This window comes from Aedes aegypti, chromosome 3 (assembly GCF_002204515.2).
Source record: "Aedes aegypti strain LVP_AGWG chromosome 3, AaegL5.0 Primary Assembly, whole genome shotgun sequence".
Lineage (NCBI taxonomy): Eukaryota > Metazoa > Arthropoda > Insecta > Diptera > Culicidae > Aedes > Aedes aegypti.
The window spans coordinates 169,926,973-169,946,560 of NC_035109.1; the positions used below are offsets into that span (position 1 = coordinate 169,926,973).

General features: G+C 34.9%; 1 protein-coding gene across 1 annotated transcript in view; it reads right to left on the reverse strand.

Annotated features, from left to right (window-relative positions):
• LOC5579938 (atrial natriuretic peptide receptor 3) overlaps positions 1–19,119 on the reverse strand; it is a 138,544-nt gene extending 119,425 nt beyond the window's left edge. Inside the window, exons 1-2 of the mRNA XM_001652177.2 lie at positions 18,611–19,119; positions 6,690–7,119 (exon numbers count right to left, since the gene is read on the reverse strand). The gene's annotated coding sequence lies outside the window, so the exon portion shown is untranslated. The remainder of the gene's footprint in view (positions 1–6,689; positions 7,120–18,610) is intronic.
• Positions 19,120–19,588: the final 469 nt, after the last annotated feature.

Sequence of the window (19,588 nt, forward strand, 5' to 3'; positions counted from 1 at the left end):
TCCTATGACATATTAAATCCACAAGATCACATAGGACAGTTATGTCCATTACAATATGTAATCTTATATATCTTTGTTATATAAACTTTCATTTGAAATTTTGGCTACCATTGAGCTTGAGAGAAAAAAAACTGTCTTTTACCATGATTATATTTGAAAATAATGTACTACAAGGAACAAAAACTTAAAATAAAAAAAATGTTCGGGATCCCTCGGTGGGTTTTTTTTAGGAAACCTGTCAAATGAAAGCTAAAAACCTATATTTTCGAATGATGAAAGATTTAGCGATGCCTATTTTTTTGTGATAATATTGTTCTACCAGACACGCCGTGATTTGAAAACGACAATGGATTCTGCAACCCTTAACTGGGTAAATAGCGGTGTTTTGGTGTTTGAAACAAAAACGTGTTCTGCAGTGTTATTTTTCAAATAATCGAAAGTCGGTTTTCTGTTTCGGGGTACCTTTGGTAATGGAGTATATATCGAACAAAATTGAATTATTTACGGACCATTTATAGCGCGTTGCATACCTCTAGGCGTTTTACGCTATATGGAATTTTCTGCTTTAGATTACAAAAAAATGATGTCAAAATTCATACAACTCGTGTTTTTTTATCATTTTATTTCCACAATAATCTTTGTAAATCTGCATAATACGCCTTACTACAATTCTTTGCAATACTGACCTTAATAAAAATGAGGTTGTTAGAAAACGGGGAATGTCTGTGATGCGAACGAATCAATAAGCACCATTAGAAGGAAATGTTATTTGGTACCGACCTGATCAAATTCCCCAGTGAACATTTTGCTCACGAATTTAAATTTTAACATTGAAATATTTGATTTTAGAAGATCATTTACTACATATCTAGACTCTACTTTTGCGTTTTTTTTTTCGACCTCAACTGGTAATGAATGTTTTAATCAAAATCCTTCGATGTGGTGAATTCAAGCACATTGTATATCAGATGTTCCAAAAGAGTTTGTTTCAAATTTTATTTGACTTTGTTAGAAAACATTATTAAAAATAAACCTAAAACAAACACTGGTTTTTTCTACACATAAGATAATTTTACAAAAACATCGCTCTTAAAGGCTTCGTGGCCGTGCGGTTTGTGTTACCAAGCATTTAGCCGCATCGAGTCAAGGAGTGTGGGTTCGATTCCCACTTCAGTTTAAAAAAAAATTCGTCAGGAATGTATTTCGACTGTGCCACTGGGTGTTGCATGCTAGTCCGTTGTCAAGTGTGGTGCTCTGCCCATAAACGCATAGTTGTCCCATGTGAATAGGAAATCCAGCAAACATGGGACTGACATGCGTTTATGGGCAGTGCTTCCTTCAAAGGACATAATCGTCCACTGGAAACATTAACGTGTCGGTGTCTTTCTGAAAAAGTATTTTCAATATAAATATAAATAATTTGAATTTACTTATGCTAAATATTTATACTCTTGGATAGGTAACAACAGTTTTAGATTTTTACATATTTTAACGCATATATGGGGATTTTATTTTGACTCTTTTATTCATTGACCACAGCTGAAATCGGATCTCTAATTTCTATTCAAAGATGATATACTTAAATTTTTAATTTCCATTAAAATAATTGATAGTCTGATTGTCTGTCGTATCGGCAATGATAAATATATTTTTTCATATTTTTATTGTACGTACTTCATGACTAGGGATAATGAAAATTCACGGCAAAATATTCGAAATTTCACAAGTGATTAAAGCGATGAAACCAAAATTTCGCGGCTTTGTAGCGGTCCCATAGTTTTGGCTATGATCAAACAGGGTAGATCTTAGGTACCATCGCAACGATCGATCGCGGTAAACGAGTTCCACATTTTTCGCACCAACAGTTACCTTCCTCTCTCGTATAGCAACTCTTGGCCCGTTTCACTTGTGACGCGCAAACAGGATATATACACAAAAATGTATGTTTTTTTTAATGAAAATATCCTATAAATGTGAAAGTTTAGCGATATTTCAAATCTGAGAATAATATTTTTTTCAATCAAAGTGGCAATTTAAAATTTTGAATAGAACAAGCAAGTCAGATGGAATTCCAAAATAAAACTAAATTATATAAAAATATTTGGTGGTAACAAGTCCAAACATCCATTCATGTTGCAAACATCGAACCGTTCCATAATTGCACGATCTTTCCATGGTGCATTTTTCAAACATTATTTATTTTGAATTGATCTACAATGACATTCTACAGTCTTTTTTTTTCCAGTGTCGGGGACATATTACCACTGCGACCATTCTACAGTCTTAGTTTGGTTTGAATTGTGAAAATTGTTGATAATTCTTGCCAAAATCTAACAAATTTTGGAAAACCATTTCATTTTACGAGGTGTTAAAGTGAATGTTGCCAAAATTGAACCGTGCCAAAATAAAACGATGTACTGTGATCGACATCAAAATAGGAAAACCATTTTCATTGCCAAAAAACTGGGATTCACTGCGATTGTTATATAAAATCTTTAAATTTAGCGGGATTTCCTAAAATTCGTGGCGCAAGCCAAATTTCGTGGAATTCGCGGCTTTTGCGAAATCGCGATTTTCCATTGTCCTTATTTATGACCCACCAAAAATTGTGTGCAAAAACTGTCGCTCAGATATGACGCGATATATGCAAAACTAATTAGAGAAGCATCTAAAAATGTAATATCAACAATAAATAGGTAGTGGAAATTCAAAATCTGCTCTTGATAAGTGTGAGAATAAAATGTGCGAAAATCAGATTTATATCTGCACTTGTCTCGCAGTATGGCAGTATGGTTGAGCCGCGCCCATACTTTCAGGGACATCCTATATACTTGGCAGACACATTTGAAAATTACGCCTGCAATCAATTACAGATATTGCAAGTATTCTGCTACGATTATTTGAAGTAATTAACTAACCATGTAACCAGGAGTCTATCAAATATCCTTGCACAAGACTTCAAAAAGGAACTTCTATGGAGGGTCTTGCCAAAATCCAACAAAAACATCCAGGATAAGTAGGGTAAAGAACTATTTCAACACTTCCAAGATTCACTCTGATATTGAGCTTTTTTCGGTCAAATTGTTTGGAATTTGACACTAAGATTCACTTACATACGGGACAAATTGAAGTTAATTGAAGATATGCTCAACGTTACTCTCAAGGGTTTCACCACGATTCTTCAAAGATCTTACTAAAATAAAACAATTTAATTGTTTATTGAGTTATTTATTACACCGTCTTCAGTTAAACTGTACAGACTGTTTAACTTAATTAAATGTGTTCGTGAACCACGAAAGAACTTTGTCTGTTCCTTCCATCTGTGTAGGGTCAAATGGTCCAAAATGCTTCTTTATGGATTTGCGTCATTTTCTCCTAATGAGATCCACATTTTAACGCCATTTCAAGTCCTAACAGTAGCTTTACAATACAGTCGAAGCTTGTTATAACGACATCGCAAGGGACCGTCGTAATAGGAAAAAATCGTTATAGAGAATGGTTATAATATTAAAATATTTTTCAAGGGATCAAAAAAAGTCGCTATAGAGAGCTTTTGTCGCTATAAAAGTTGTCGTTATAACGAGCTTCCACTGTATTTGCAAGCTACCATTATGAAAACATTTCCCAAATCTGAGTTTTTTAACGGGTTTAAATCGTGTAGAAAAGTTGGTTGAAAAATGGGGGTGGTTCAAAATTATTTGGTCATTGATTTGGTCATGATGGAGTAGAATGCCATTTAGTATGGAGAACTAGTAGTTATCAACCATGTTTCTCCATGAGTTTCCTCTGTGGTATGGAAACGCTTATTCCTTTATGAAATCATCGGAAAACCTTAACGTTTAGGCAAAATAGGGAAAAATGTTGAATTTCACCGGAAAATTAAGGAGAAATTTATGAGTTTATGTCCAAGGGTTGCAGGCGGAAACTCTTGGGTAAACATATTTTAACATCGTTTGGCAAAGAATACAAATTGAAACGTTCTAGGAATGATTTAATGGGGTGGGCCATTTTACCCCATCAGTGCGTCTAGGACCATGTTCCCCTACTGCAACGGGTGGCGATTTCCTCGTGTGATAACATTAGTCCGACAAGGATGACTGCTAATGACAATAGCCCCTTCGGAAATGCCAAGATGGAGAAAAACAGGCTTCCGATATCTTGTATATAAAAGGCCTCGAGAGACGTCATCATCCTCTTCTTTCATCCCTCTACGACGAGCCATCATCGACGTTCATCCACACGGAAATAAAATTGCAGTGAATTAGAAAATGTAAATGAACTTGGTTGAAAGTGAATTAGTTGCATGAAATAAAATTAAGGTATAAGTGAACATTAAATAGAGTAATAAAGTGGACTTAAGGATTTTTGGTACAACATCACAAAATGGCTTCTTCTAAAATCATTACCATATTGTTATGATAGTATTGGTATTTGCAGCATCGATGAAATATAACTGCTCATCTGCTGATTTTATGGATTATTTATACGAAGAAAAATGCTTCAGGTGGAACTTCAATATTAAATTACCACTCTCAGATACAGCATTATCAATTCAGCGACAATATACATGAGATTTATGTTCTCAAAAAAATCTCCGATCTTATGCCACATTTTATTGCCTCACACAACTACACTTGTTAAAGTGATTATAGAACGAAACCACACGTCAAATTTTCAAGAGCACAAGTCTTGAGAACCAAACAGCGCTCTGCGTTGAAAATTTATTCCACTGGTCACCATCAGCAAGCAAGCAATTTGATTGATTTTCAACGCAAACTCTTGTCAGATTCGTCAGTCTTGTGCACTTGAAAATTCCAAGTTTGGCTTCGTTTTATAATCACCTTAATAGAAGGTGCTTACCTTTTTCATTGTAACTCTGCAGCAAGCATTTGTGTTTTGGATTTCATATTGCGTTCACTACACTTCCACTAAACAAATCTTTCATTCACCTTCCTTAAAAGAACACATTTTAAACGGGAATCAAATATTTACAAAGTTTTATTAACCGCAACACTCAAAACTATTATGGCGGTGGTTTTCACTTGCTGCGAATCGACGCCGCCGCCGCACACTGAGACATGCCTGTGTTTATAGTATAAAATATCCAACTTTTTTCTGTTGTATTAATTTTCAGTGTGGAAAGGTTGAGTAAAGCATAGAAACTTGAAACTCATACGTTGTTTGTTTTTCGATTCTCTCAAATTACAGAAACCATCTCTACGAAACATAAAATCACACCAAGAGTTTATCAATTTGGACCACCCAAAATAATTGAAAAGCTCCACAGTGCGATGCGTCGGGACGCGTCTATCGTGTATGCAGAATCATCGCGATCGTTGAGCGCAGTGATGTCAGAGTTGGTATCTGTAAAATCATAGCATTTAATGTGAATTGATCACAAAAATCATTAAAGTTTTATCATTTTATTATTTTAATGAGTGATCTTGGGATAGAAAACTATTTGCAAAATGATAATTTTTTATAATATGCCGCAAATGTTCCGAAAACAAGCAAACAACAATTGGTAGAAAAATCTGTCACTAACCACCTGGCAATATTTTCATCTCTTGCAAACATAAACCGTACCGGTGCATAACAAAAATATGCGATAAATCCAATAAAAAAACAGAGAAAATCCGTTGCCCTTCATTAAATCATAATGTTTTTATGTACAATTGAAGAGTTGATTTACAATGTTCACAGGTAAAAACAACAAATGCACGCAACTAGGCTTGTCATGACAAATAGCAATTAAAAATATCAATCGATTACTCCAATATTTAGAGTGAAAGTTGCGTACTTGAACAGCATTCGAATCCCAAAAACATGTATAACATTTACTTTGATTCAAACTGGAAATATTGAAACAAAAATTTTGCCATACCTTACTCTTTCCGTTTATAGCGTTTGTATTTATTTCAAAAAGGATCAATATTTTTTGTTTCAGTCAGCAAACGTTGGTCCCGAACTAATTTCAAACTCTTGCCCCACCTGTGTGGCAAATGTTCGTGTTATTGTTGACTATAAATTTTGGCACAAGTTTGTCAAAATTTTGCCACAAGTTTGTTCGGCAAAATTGCAGCCAATGTTTCGAAAGTCCAGTGTGCTGCATTTGATTCTTTATTTCATTACAGTATTATTAAAAACAATGATTATTCTACTAAGGTCGTACATTATCATCACAAAACTCTACTTCCTAATAGATACAAACTGAGCCATCAAAACTCGTTATAATGACATCTTAAATAACCAAATTGCATGACAACCAGATTACACAATTTCGTGAAATGAATATTCATGTACATCATTACCAGAAAAAAACAGTTGTGTTTTTTGCTGATATCAAGATAACCTGTGTCTAATGGGATACGCTTGCCACTCTAGCTTCCCAAAACAAATGGCACTTGCATATGCTAATTTAAATTACAATTCGCGAACAAGCATATTTCTAACACTTCGGCCTTTACATAAACTAAACTATACGAATGAGTCGTCAAAAGTCGAAAAAAAGCTCATATTGCCTGATGGTATGAAGCCCAAGGGTATCAGAAAAGTCTACTCTACTGCAAATATTTGATCATAAATGAATGAAACTTTGAGAAAATCGGTGTCGTATCCAATGAATAGCACTCAAATTACACTGAAAAATATAAGTGTCCATAAAAAATGTATATTTAACTCTCACTCACCTACAATCCGTCCACTTCTCTAATCTACCCGACGATGCCATGTCCTTATCTTGTGTTATTTCAGGAACTTCAATTCTCGCTTACAATCACACGTGAGCCGAAACGAAATTCAATCCCAAAAACAAGTGAAACCCGCTACGATTTCAATCTTTACAGCGCCTACCGCATGTGTGTGCCCTTGAAAAATTAAATCATTTCACTGCGCCGGCCGGGCCGGGGCTCATTTATCAAACACTAACAATTCGCACATCCCTCGTCGCCGTGTATTTTTTTTTTCTTTTTCGTAGTTTACTCTGCTTTCGATTGACCAGTAGGTTGGCACTAAGACCCAGTGGTACTTGAAATGCTCACGTCGTATCTTCAGAACTCGAGTAATCACACATCGTTTGCGTCACTCGTGCATTCGTTTCGTCTATCACTCACGGTGTGTCTGAAATTGTGATTAATGGAAAAAAATGTTTATCAATTTTGTACATCCACTTTAATGATATGGTATTCTGGAATCCTATTCGTGAATTTGAAAATGTGACATAAAAAGCAATGAATGTAATACTGATCTGCAGATTTAGTCATTTACTACTTATTAACAATTATAAAGAACATTCAGGTTTAATTTTAACATTCAAAAGATGTGATATCTAAGCGTCTTCCTTGTATATTTGAAGACATTTCGTTGAGGGAATCACAGTGGTTCAAGTATTTATCATAATTTACATGTGGGTAAGTTTGGGCGCTCATATATGTACGTACATTTGTGTTCAGATAATAATAGTGAAAGCCGATTTTCGTACAAAATGCTCAACTTTGGCATGCCGTTATTTTGTTTCCATATTAGCAATATGTTTGGTTTTAGTATGTTATTATGAAATTTTGACAGAAAACTATAAACAAATATGCTCAATTTCATTTTATCATAAAATTCATCTTATGCTCAACTTTTTAGCTAATACTTTGAAAAATTTACAACGAAATTGGGTATATTTGTTGTTCCCTGTTAAAATTTCATGCTGATTGTTCATAGGGAAACAAAGTTACAGAATGCTAAAATTGTGCTTTTTGTATGAAAATCGGCTTTCACTACTATTAGGCAGCGTCCATTAATTACGTAACGCTAGAATTTCAAATTTCCGACCCCCTCCCCCCTCCCTAACCTTTTTGTATAAAAAGCCGTAACGCTTGAGCCTACCCCCCCATAGACCGTCGCGTAATTTATGGATGCCGCCTTATTCTAGACACACAGAATTGTATTAACATAAACTAAAATGACATTTTGGCCAATGCAAGAGTTTTTTTATTCATTTATTCGTCAATCAAAGACTAAAGACTAAATTTAGCTTAGTTTGTACGATACAGATCTAAAGTAAACAAATTTACGCAATACGGATAATAGCTTAGTTGAGTCAATACGTTGTGAAACGATATCGTTAACAAATGTTTTGATGTCTGAATGTTTATCAACGTACATCGTGCTCTATATCACGGAAGAGGAAATAATTTCCTTCCTAATTTGCGGAGTGCGTATAGTAAAAACCTGAGAGAGACTCGCGAAGAGGAAAAATATCAACGTCATATGCAGCCCAGTTTCCCCTCTCACGAAACGTCAAATGCAGCCCACCGTTTTTATGGCTGAAAAAGTGAAAAGTATTGTGCTCAAAGTAAACTGTTATTAAAAACCTCAGTCGGCGGAGCAGTTTTTTCCAAAGTTGCTGATAAATCTAAGCAGAAGATTAATTATTTCTAATGTCTGCTACGTTTGCTGGCATGAAAATTCACTCAAACTGATATCTATGATTCGATGTGATGCAAACTCAATCATTTTTTGCTGAGAAGTTCATGTGAGGATTTGAACAGCATGCGCATAATTGGTATAAACACAAAGTGGAATAAGAAAAAACTCAGCAATCACAGAAAAAGAAGACCGTCTTCGCGAGTCTCGTCTCAGGCAAAAACTGCTTTTGAATCGACTCTATTCGTCCTTCATGTGATTTCAAATATGGGGACCAGACAACACTACAATACTCTAATATGAATCTCACATAAGCAACGTAAAGGGTTTTGATCGTATAAGAGTCTTGAAAATTATATCCGAAACGTGTTATAAAGTTAAGCATAGAGTAAGGTGGGGCATAAGTTCGACCTTAGTGGTACAATCAAAGTTTCCAGAAAAACAATAGGGGTATTCACTTAAAACTGCGTAAAACGTAATTCTGCGTATATTCAGGAATGAAATATTTCGCATGAAATATTCCTTCCAAATGTCAAATGTGAGATGAATGATCTAGTCGTCCGCTGAGAAAGTCAAGTTGTTGTTCAAGCCTAAAAAATGTTTTAGATTCAATTTGGGAAATCAAATCTTTCAAATACAAGTTACTCATCTTTATCACACTTTATAGTCGAACTGGTTGAGTTTGAATAATTAGCTGTTGGCTTATAGAAATTTTACCGGAAACGACCAAGTTCGATGTACAGCATGATTTGGCCAAATGCACTGCAGGAATAATTCGTCGGGCACTTGCAGCTAGCTTCAGATCATCAACTCGCTCTTGTAATCTGTGGGAGAGAGACAGCCCGATCTGCATTGTTTTGCCTTTAAACGCTTTTGATGCGTCAATCTAACCTATCCTCTTACACAATCGTAAAGTTAAATTACGTTTACAAAACTCCACACCATCTTTAATGGTTTTAGTTCTCAGCATTTTTTCGCCCGCATATTTCCACAACACTACGGAAAATGGTTTATGGTAATTATTTTACCATATTCAATATGGCTCTAACAACCATAACCGTTTGAAGTTTTCGGGAATCGGCGATAGTTGAAAAAATGCTTTACCACAGAGCTGGACATTAAGCGGTATGGTTCGAATCTAAAATAATGTTTGTGGGTTTGAATTCAAGGAAAAAAATAAGGCAAATATTATTTACGGCAACATTATATAATACTTTATTTCATAAAATTATTTGTAATTGGAAATTACTGCCTAGGAGCTCATTTGGTAGCAACGCTACTGTGACCATTAGCAATGTTTGTCGAAGATCTTCTCGGTCTGTAGCTTCCGGTGTCTGTCTAAAATATAACAAATCAATCACGAATCACTTTCTTCGATATGCACTAGTCTTAATTTATTTCTGACTGCCAAATAAATCCGAAGGCAATAGTATTGTTGCATTTGGAACCTCAGGCACGCTTTCTCCGAATTGAAGGTTCTCTTGCTTGTTACATCCACAGGACATCGGCACCCGCATTGATCTATAAATGATTTAATCTTTCTTTGTCTCACTTACACGATATACGAGAAGACACAAATTAACTTACCTGGGAAAGATTGTTCATTTTTTTTAAGCTCAAGTAATAAATGGATAAACGAAAACATACAAATTATTTCCAAAGAAAAACAAAATTTCGCGTTAGAATCCTGATAAATACTGAACTCAAAACTGTCATACTGATATTACCAAAGCATTCTTAGATTGATTTTCAACATTCTGAAATGCTTCATTGTTTATTTACGCAATATCTTGAAACATTTCAGATAATCAATTTAGCAGGACTTACGCAGCAGTTTACGCAGTTAAGTGAATACCCCTAATAGCAGTTAAAAAAAAAGTAAATACCACACAGTGAACTTTCAATATATTGGTTATAATTTTGCTAAACAGACTTGTGTATAAATATTTACCCAATTTTAGTTATAACAGTTTCAAAATTAATTGTCTTAAACGAACTTTTGTCCCACCGGTGGGGCGAGAGTTCGAATCTAGTGTGGGGCAAAAGTTCGTTGTCTAAAACAAAAAATATCGATGCTTTTATGACAATCATGCTTTAAATCAGCCGTATACTTATGTCAGAAAAGTACACACTAAATTTTCAACAAAAAATTGCCCAAAACGGTGTTAATTGTAATATACCCGCAAATATAAGTTTTTCGCAAAACTAAGTGGAAATGTTAAATTTTGGTGACATTTTTCGCACGCTTAGGCAAATCTCGCTAAATTCGAAGATTATATGTGGATTTGAGGTAATTTGCAAATTTTTCCGTGAGTTTATACATGGGTCGAACTTTTGCCCCACTATGGACGAATTTTTTCAATCATTTTTGCAAAATCTAATACACCTCAAAGCATCCTTATGACAGGCCTAAGAACGAAAAATTATTTTTTTTTTCCATTAAAATATATGAAATTTTCTAAAAAAAATTAGAAATTTTTATATTTTTTCACGTTTAAACATATTTTTATCAGATTTTTCAATTTTGTCTGAAAAGTTGAAATTTTAAGCTTTCATTCCATAAAAAAAGATCTGAAATCGGTTAAGCTGTTTAAAAGTTATGATTTTTTTTAAATAAAAAATCTAATGCGCTGAGACCTACAGTGTGTGCCGATAAAAAATGACTGATTTTTTATTTTCAAAAATATATATCTCAAAAACTGAAAAACATACATCGCTGAAAATTTGATTGATAAAATCTATTAACAAATACATGCATTACATCTGATCCACAGTTTTGCGATTAATACAATAACATTACATTTGTATTCTTTTATTGATTTCGGTGTGTTTTGGAATAGTACTTAAAATATAAGTAACAGAGATCCACTTACGCTTTTGTTACTGAAAATAATGTCAAATATTCTGTTAAGTTAAAATCATTCAAGCCATTTTATAAGCTTTGTTATCACGATCAACATCAAGTTGTTTGGGACTGCCTAGGATACGGAATTAATGGTTCCAATATGGTCGGGGTTCTGTTAAACCGCACCAAGTGCCAAAATATTTATTCCGAGATATTTTACTTTAAAGTCTTTTCCAGTACTAGTTAATCGCGGACGATAATTTTATTTTTTTATCGCTCACATGCGATTAACAGTGTCCAATAAGTACACCGAGATTAAATATACTAGTAAATCATCAAAAATCAACGATGTAATTGGGTTTCATTAAACAATATGAAGCACTCAGTTCAATCTGGCTGAACAAAAATTGAAAAATATGGTTCTTGGTTCAGTATGGTTGGATGTGTTTCAAAATTTTCAACAACACAAGTAAAATTGGAGACAAATGATGTTTATCATCACCGTGCATGTTGGAATCCATGTCACAAGTGTTTATGGGAAGGATTCGTATGTATTGACTCAAGGTTCTCACGTGTCCATACATAGATCGTAATGATCGAAGAAAACCATGAATTCGCTCTGCCAAAGCGCACCAAGTTGCTCCCATTTGGTGCACCTTTGCTGATCAAGTTCACAGTTCAATGCGTGAAATGTTCACCAGGATTGACCATCATTTCAGATGTACATTGAACTGCTGATGTTGCAATATAATTTGGGAAAATGGCTCTTGGTGCGGTTTAGCATAATCCCGACCATATGTCAGTCTAAAGGTTATATTAAACAATTATTTAATTCAGATTAGATTTGTGTTACCAAATTAGGATGATAGTGTTGTCTAATAACACAGAACACCTAAATATAAGAAATAATGAATGTAATGCTTGGAATGATACTAATAAAGAAATAATAAAAAAAAAATATTTGATTCTTATGTACGTAGATTCTACTTCTCAAATATTTAAATATACAAAATTGTCAAGTTTTAGGCTTTTCCAGCCTAAGGAAATATTTAGGTTGTTTTTCCTTGATAATAGGTTTTGTTGTACATTGAACATTTGTGTGTAGCCATTGTAGTGTTCGAAGGAAGAACACTTTCATTGCAAATCTTCAACATGTTGCAATCAAAAAGCAATTAACTGCCAATTTTCTTTCAAATAGAACTTTAAAATGCAGTTGAATGTACTTCATTGTGCTATGCTACGCGATGAACGAATAGTATCGATTCTTTGTATTGTAAACATGTTGCAATGAAGTAATGATCACTGTGTCGTAAAAGTTTGTAATTATTGTAATCTTTATTAGTAAGCCGCTACAAGTACTCGTTCCCTTTTTTTTTTTGATTACGTTACTAGAATGTAGATGAATGGCAAAAGCATACAAAAACTGAGCTTTACTCTAGCTTTCTCGTCCGAAGTCAATTACGTGTTCTAACTAACAAAGATAACAAAGGTGCAGAGATTACAATAGAAATAATTTAAAAATATATTCAGCTCCGTAATGCCATATACAACATGAGCCCACAGGAAAAAAAAAAAGTTATAAATGGTTCGATTTAAGATTTCTTCAAATTTTAGTTGCCTTGTTTAAGATTTTTAAAGAAATCTGAAGGCTATGTTCCCGCGGATATGATCCGGTAGTGAAAATTATACGAAAAAAATGTGTTCAAATTTTCAACTGGAAGTTGAAAACGTAAATTCTTGGTTGTCGGCTATCTCAGTCTTCATCAGCGAACGTTTTAATTTATTTTGCCCGACGTTTCGGCCATTTGTTGTGGCTTTTTTCAAGGGAAAAATGGTCTATCGTTTTTGTCAAGTCGTTTAAATCAATAAGCATATTTAAAATGTGATAGAAAGAGTTGTTTTCACCAATCAAGATAAATTTCACCCTGGATTATGCTATATCAGTTTTATATTTTGAAGATTATTTTGAGCATTCAAAAAACTTTTTTTTTTATATTTTGATACATACGTTTATCTTTATATAGTTTCAAGGCATTGGTAACATTACAGGTACAAGACATGGAAAATTGTAAAAAGTGATCAGTTTGACCCAAAATTACGGTACTGTTGTGATTCATACTTTTAGAATAAAATTAAAATGTTTTGCAGTTCACAAATAAAATGTTGTAATACTTAACCTTCTGTTTCTTAAAACATTTCTGGCATTTGAAAATTTTCAAGTATTACGTTTGTTTTGCCATAATATGCATTTATAGCAAATAATCTAATTGTGGTATCCTACTAGTATCCAAGTTAGCCATGATTTAAGTTAAGAGCTCGAGGAGACAGTTAGAGTTTGATGTGTGATACGAACAAGTGAATTTAAATATCGCGCGTGCTAATTGAAGTGTACAATCTCCTGAGCATGCGAATCCGTTTCCCTGAATTCCTGAAATACTAAATATTACACCAATGTTTACAACTGCAAATCAGTGTAATTTTCCTGGCTCTCAATTGCATACTTAGAAAAAAAAAACGAAATCGTATACGATAGTAAAAGTACAATCCTGGAGGCGATAAACGCACACGTGCCATAAGGTTGCATGCAAAATGTACGGATATTGTCTCCACTTTTTTACACTCATATGTTATCATTACGATCGTGTGTTTACTGGATGTTCTTAAGTTCAAGGAGAAGATATTTGAAACGCATGTTGTTTAAGCTAAAAATACTATATTGGGACGATTCAAACTTCAAAAAAATTGAAAATCAATTCTTTTATGTCTTTTTTACAGTGTTTTGTGTAACTTATCAGCATTTTCGTTTTTTTTTCTGTTCGGATGCGCCACTGCGACCAGTATTTAGATCTATTGTGGCATTACCCGTATCCTTAGTGTATAGTGCATGTCGCATTACTCCATTTCCATTGATAGGTAATGAAGCATCGATTTCTGTACAGTTCTTGTTTTGATTCCTCAGATACAGTGGGATTCCGTTTTTGGCATGTTCCGTTTTTGGCATGCTCCATTTTTGGCACCCCCCGATTTTGGCAACAAAATGGATCCGTTTTTGGCAACATTTTTGAATACCATTAAAATTTGTATTTTTTTGTAAATATTATCATGTCTGTAGCTTTATTTATCTGAATGGCAGGTAAACTACGCTCCGATTTCATTCCAGAGCTCCATTTTCGTCGATATTCCCCTAAATCTCATTAACTACTAAGGGCTCCCGTACGCGCTTATTTACTTCAGAATGGTCATTGGTCATGCATTCGCAGCGTTTCATGAGGCCATTAATCTCCACCAGAATCTCAACTAGAGATCAATATCTTAGGCATTTATACTGAGTGACCAGCCCACTTGAGTCTGCCATTAAGTGATGCACAAAAAAACACTTCTTTCAGATTTGCAACAGCATGTTTGAACAAATCCCAAGCACATAAGAGCAACAAACAGATTCTTGAGAATGTCTGCAGATTCCTAGCAAAATGCTTCAGAGCCCTAGCGTTTTCTTGTAGATTACTTACGAGCACCTGAAGATTCCTATCAAGTTCTTGAGATTTCTGTAAATTTCCGTTGATTTTATAAAGTAGGTGTCAAACATTTCAATTAAAACTCATTTCAAGTAAAAATGATGAGTTAAAAAGCTTGTATGTGTAATCTACAAAATTACGTGCCGCATTTATGGATCTTGAGATGTTGTTGTTTATGTTTTCCCTTTTGATTACAGTCAATAATTCATAATGAAATGCATTACTTCATCAGAAAAATTAATTAAATACCCTCCTTCTGAAATTACCGAATATTGTAAAATTTTACGCTACAGCCTAAAAGTTAAACTGATATTCAATGTTCATTGAATAAAAAACTCATGTCGTTTTGCAATACCTAGCGCCTTTGTTTTGTAAATACGTATTTGTATGATACTTTTATATCCTGCAAATAAAGAATAAAATAAAATGTTAATCAGACCACAGTCCGGGAAGTCTCTCTTCTGCGCCTACAGCAGCTAGTGTTTATAGCGCAGAAATCATGAAGTAGAATAATGAATATCACTTGAGATAGGTAGATATGACAGATACAGTTATTGCTTTATTTTTCTGTGTAAGAATACAGTTTTAGAAAAATGTTCAGTTTTTGTATAAAGGTCACTTTTGCGATTATTATTTTTACATGGCCCACGTATACAAATAGTGTACACAAAGCTTCTAAAAATACTTGAAGACATTGAGGCGTGAAAAGTAAATATATAGAACGTTTGTCACAATTGAGATCACGGCGCTATAGATTCACAACATAGTACAATATTACGGAAAACTGCTTCGAAGTGTACCGTTCTGAAGTCTCGATACCATATGGTTCCATAAGGATGATGTAATAACATTCTAATGATGTTTTCAAAACCAATAATTGAAAAATAAAATTTAAAATAAGGGTTCCGATTTTGGCATGGTTCCGTTTTTGGCAACTGAAAATTCGGACTTTGTTGCCAAAAACGGAATCCCACTGTATTGATACAAATCGACTATGATGAAAAGGTCCCGCTATTTACACCCTTCAGAGAAATTTACATCTCAGCGAAGGCGCGCCCCTTAGCAAACATAATCGTTTAAATTTCTGAGGAACCAAATCGGGCTTGCTCCTGGACAGTGCGTCAAGAAAGCCCGTGCAGTCGTCAGTTGTTTTCCCTCACGGGTTGCACGCCTATTTTCTCTGAGTGCTTTTATATAGCCTATTAAACGAGTGAAGTTCAAAGAGGATTGTTGCTGCTCAAGGATGACGGATCAATTGGTGAGCTCGTTTTATGCTATTGTTTCTAATCTATAAAATATGTATGATTGCACCCTTAATCGTTACAACGGTGAGACGTAAATATGATTTTTCAAAAAAATATGAATGGTTCGTCACTGTGAGTGTCGACATAAACTCTGATTCATAAATTATTTATGTCTAATTTTTTTTTTTTTACTCAAAACACTTTCTTCTTTTTACCTTTATTTTTGTAATTAAAAAAACTTTGAATGGTTCGACACTTCAAGTGTAGACTTCCAAAAGGTTCACTTTATTCAACAAACTTTGAAACGTTCGTCACATCAAGTGTCGGCATATTTTTTCTCTACATAGATGTTGTTCATATCAAATGAAAATATTATATTTACATATAAGCATGTTTATATCTCACAAATAATTATTTATCATGGTCTAATCGCTTATCAAAGTGAATCCTGTGACCCAACGATCCTTCCCATTAACAAACATCCCTCCCAGTAACCTTTGTGGAGATGCAGAGGCAAACACGGTCTCCAAATAGCAAAGATTACTCACTAACATTCCTTCCCTCAATCCCACCTGACTGCAAGGACGTGGCCGGCGCCGTTATTGACCATGTATAAATAGAGGCACTGAATTATGCACACTGAAGAAGATTATGGCCAATCCCAGCCGAACTTCTAGTTGATTCTTTGTGCATTTTCACTGACTTCGGTCAATCACGGAATAGCAACCATTGATATGTGTAGTCAATCTAAGCTAAGCTAAATTTCTGAGGAACCAAATCGGTACTACTGATATTTGACCATGCAACGGAACTCTAGTCACATCCTTGTTTCGCTTTTAGTTTAGTCCCAGAAAAATACTAGAAAAAAGGGGCTTTATGCTAGCAGCAAAACCGAATCAAGCTAGAAAATTTGTTTAGTAATCAGAATTCACGTGAGTCCTTGAATTACCAGTACTTACAGTCCTTGTTGAGTTAATACTCGTGATTGTTATCCTGGCTTCAAGTGTAGTCTCGGGACTGACCAACTCCGAGTCTTTAACCATCTGCTAGGTAAAATAGATTAATTTTCAGAAACTGTTGCCAGTAACAAGGACTTTGTACCGCGAATCCTTGAATTACCAGAACATATTACCCTAGCCCGACAAACAAGATGAGACTAGGGTTCAAATTGGTAGATCTTACCCCGTAACGCACCACGAAAAGGTGATCTACCCGCGTTACGGGTAAGCATTTTCGTTAGTGATCCTATTATAAAATATAGTCAAGCGTAACTATGTGATTACGGATCAAACACTAGACCGCCCTAGACCACCGAAAAGTCGAAAATTTCACAGAGCACTTTTTTATGGTAAGGATGATAGAGAAGATATAGGAGATTGGATTTTCAAACATTTAAAATTTGGAATCGCCCTAATCACACACACAGTTATGGATCACTTTGTCGTTCAACACCGAATAACTAGCTTAATACATGCACGTCAACGTAAAACATGCGTTTGGCTTATCATAAAAATTGTCGGCTATCATTTGTAATATTAACCCTTCAGTCGTCGCGCGGTTTGCTACCGTCAGAACCACCACGCTGATGCTGAGTACGATCAGCGAAGTTTTTTCACCACTGTTGTACAAAATACAACAGCGCGACGACTGAAGTGTTAAGCATAACATTCAACCGCAAAATAAACCCTCCAGCTCCATAAATACGGCCCTGCTTACGATGATCGAATGAAAAAGTGAAAGTCAGTTTTGATTTTTGTTGGTAGAATTCTTTTATTTAACATATGCTTATAAGTGAGCCCATGAATTAGGGGTTAGGGGCAAAAGGACACATTAGGCGAATCCTCTTTTTAAGATCATAAAATGGAAATACTATTAAGTTACCGTCGGCTAGGTTTCATGTTTGATGTTGGTGTGACATGCTGAATTCCTTCACGATAACAAAATTAATATCAAATTGTCAAAAAAAACGAGCTTGAATATTGTTTCGAAAACAAGTCTGAAAAAAGAACATTTTCGTGAAATTCAGGGAAAACAGTGTTATTAATGAGTATCAATCATTCTGAATGGACCTCCTCTCAATCACACTAGCAAGGAAAACTTCTTTAGGTTCGTACTTCATTCAAAAACTCGATTCTTCCACCGGCTTGCTTATATCCCAATTTGAAAGTGAGAAAAATTTCGAATAAATTTTCATAGGAAAATTAAAGCAAACAATCATCTTGTTTACCGTCAAACAAATAATATGCAATACCGATTGTAAACAGTGTATTAAACTTTGATGAAATATTCATATTCTCAGAGAATGAGAGGGTGTCCATTTCGTCCCGTGTGTTCATTATGCCACTGTAATCACTGTAAACTTGTAATTTCCTCACCGAAATGTCTCCAAACTTACAGGAAAGACGCTTAGATATCACATCTTTTGAATTTTAAATGTAAACCTGATGGCCATTTGATTAAATAACACAACATACAAAAAATAATCAGCCATGAAATTATAACTTTAAACTGGCATCAATGCTTCAAATCACTATCACCTTCATTTCCCAAGATGAAACACTTTCAAATTTACAGAGGGTATTCAAGCATACCATATTTTTCGAATGGTAGATGCAGAATAGATGATCATTTTTTCGATGATAACGGCTTCACACACACCGTGCTATGCTATCAGCCACTGATGGAATAAGATAAGCAAAATTCCGAATTCAAACACCTCCAACGGTTTCGGTTTAATTCACTTCTAATGAATAACACGCACTATTCTATGTCCCAACGAACAAAACAGATCTAACGTTTGGAAATCGAGCATCATCACTTAACATTTCACACTTTTCACTGTTGCTGGTGGAAAATGACTACGATCGCAGGAAACATATCTCACCCACCTCGCAGTCTATTCAAATTAGAAAAAAATACACTCACGCGGAAAATGTAGCCACGGCTGCTTAAACCAGACACTAGACCATCGAAGGCGTCGCGACGTCCGAGATTGATAACCGGCGTGGAAGTCGACGGGATAGACGATAGAAGCGCGAATCCATTCCGAACGCCACCGAAGCGACCGACCAACTGAACAGAACTGAACTGAACTGACTGAATGGTGAATGGAGTTTTCTCGCCGCTGCTGCGATGGTCAAGAACGGAGCAGGAAAGAAAATCGACAATCATCTATATCGCTTCGCTGCCAAACAGAGGCGCGCACAGTGGCTCGAAATGCTGACGTTGTCGCAATGGATCTTTAACCCCTCTACCGGCAGCTTCACTTTTTACTGCTAAAAAAATATTCAAATCGCGATAACTTTTTTGTTTCTCGATATTTTTGCACCATTTTTTCACAGGATCACAAAAAACTCTGCTAGTTCAAGAATCCGTGTCGATCTTAATTATTGGTGATCTAGTTTTGAAGATATTCCGATGAGTTTCCAAGCTTAACTTAAAAGAAATTATTCAGGCTTATTCTGAAAGAAAGTTAAATCATCATTGATATACAAACAATAAGCTTCTAAGTGTTTGTTCAATAAACAGTCAGTGCTGAAGAATATCCTATATGTAAGCAATTATTTATT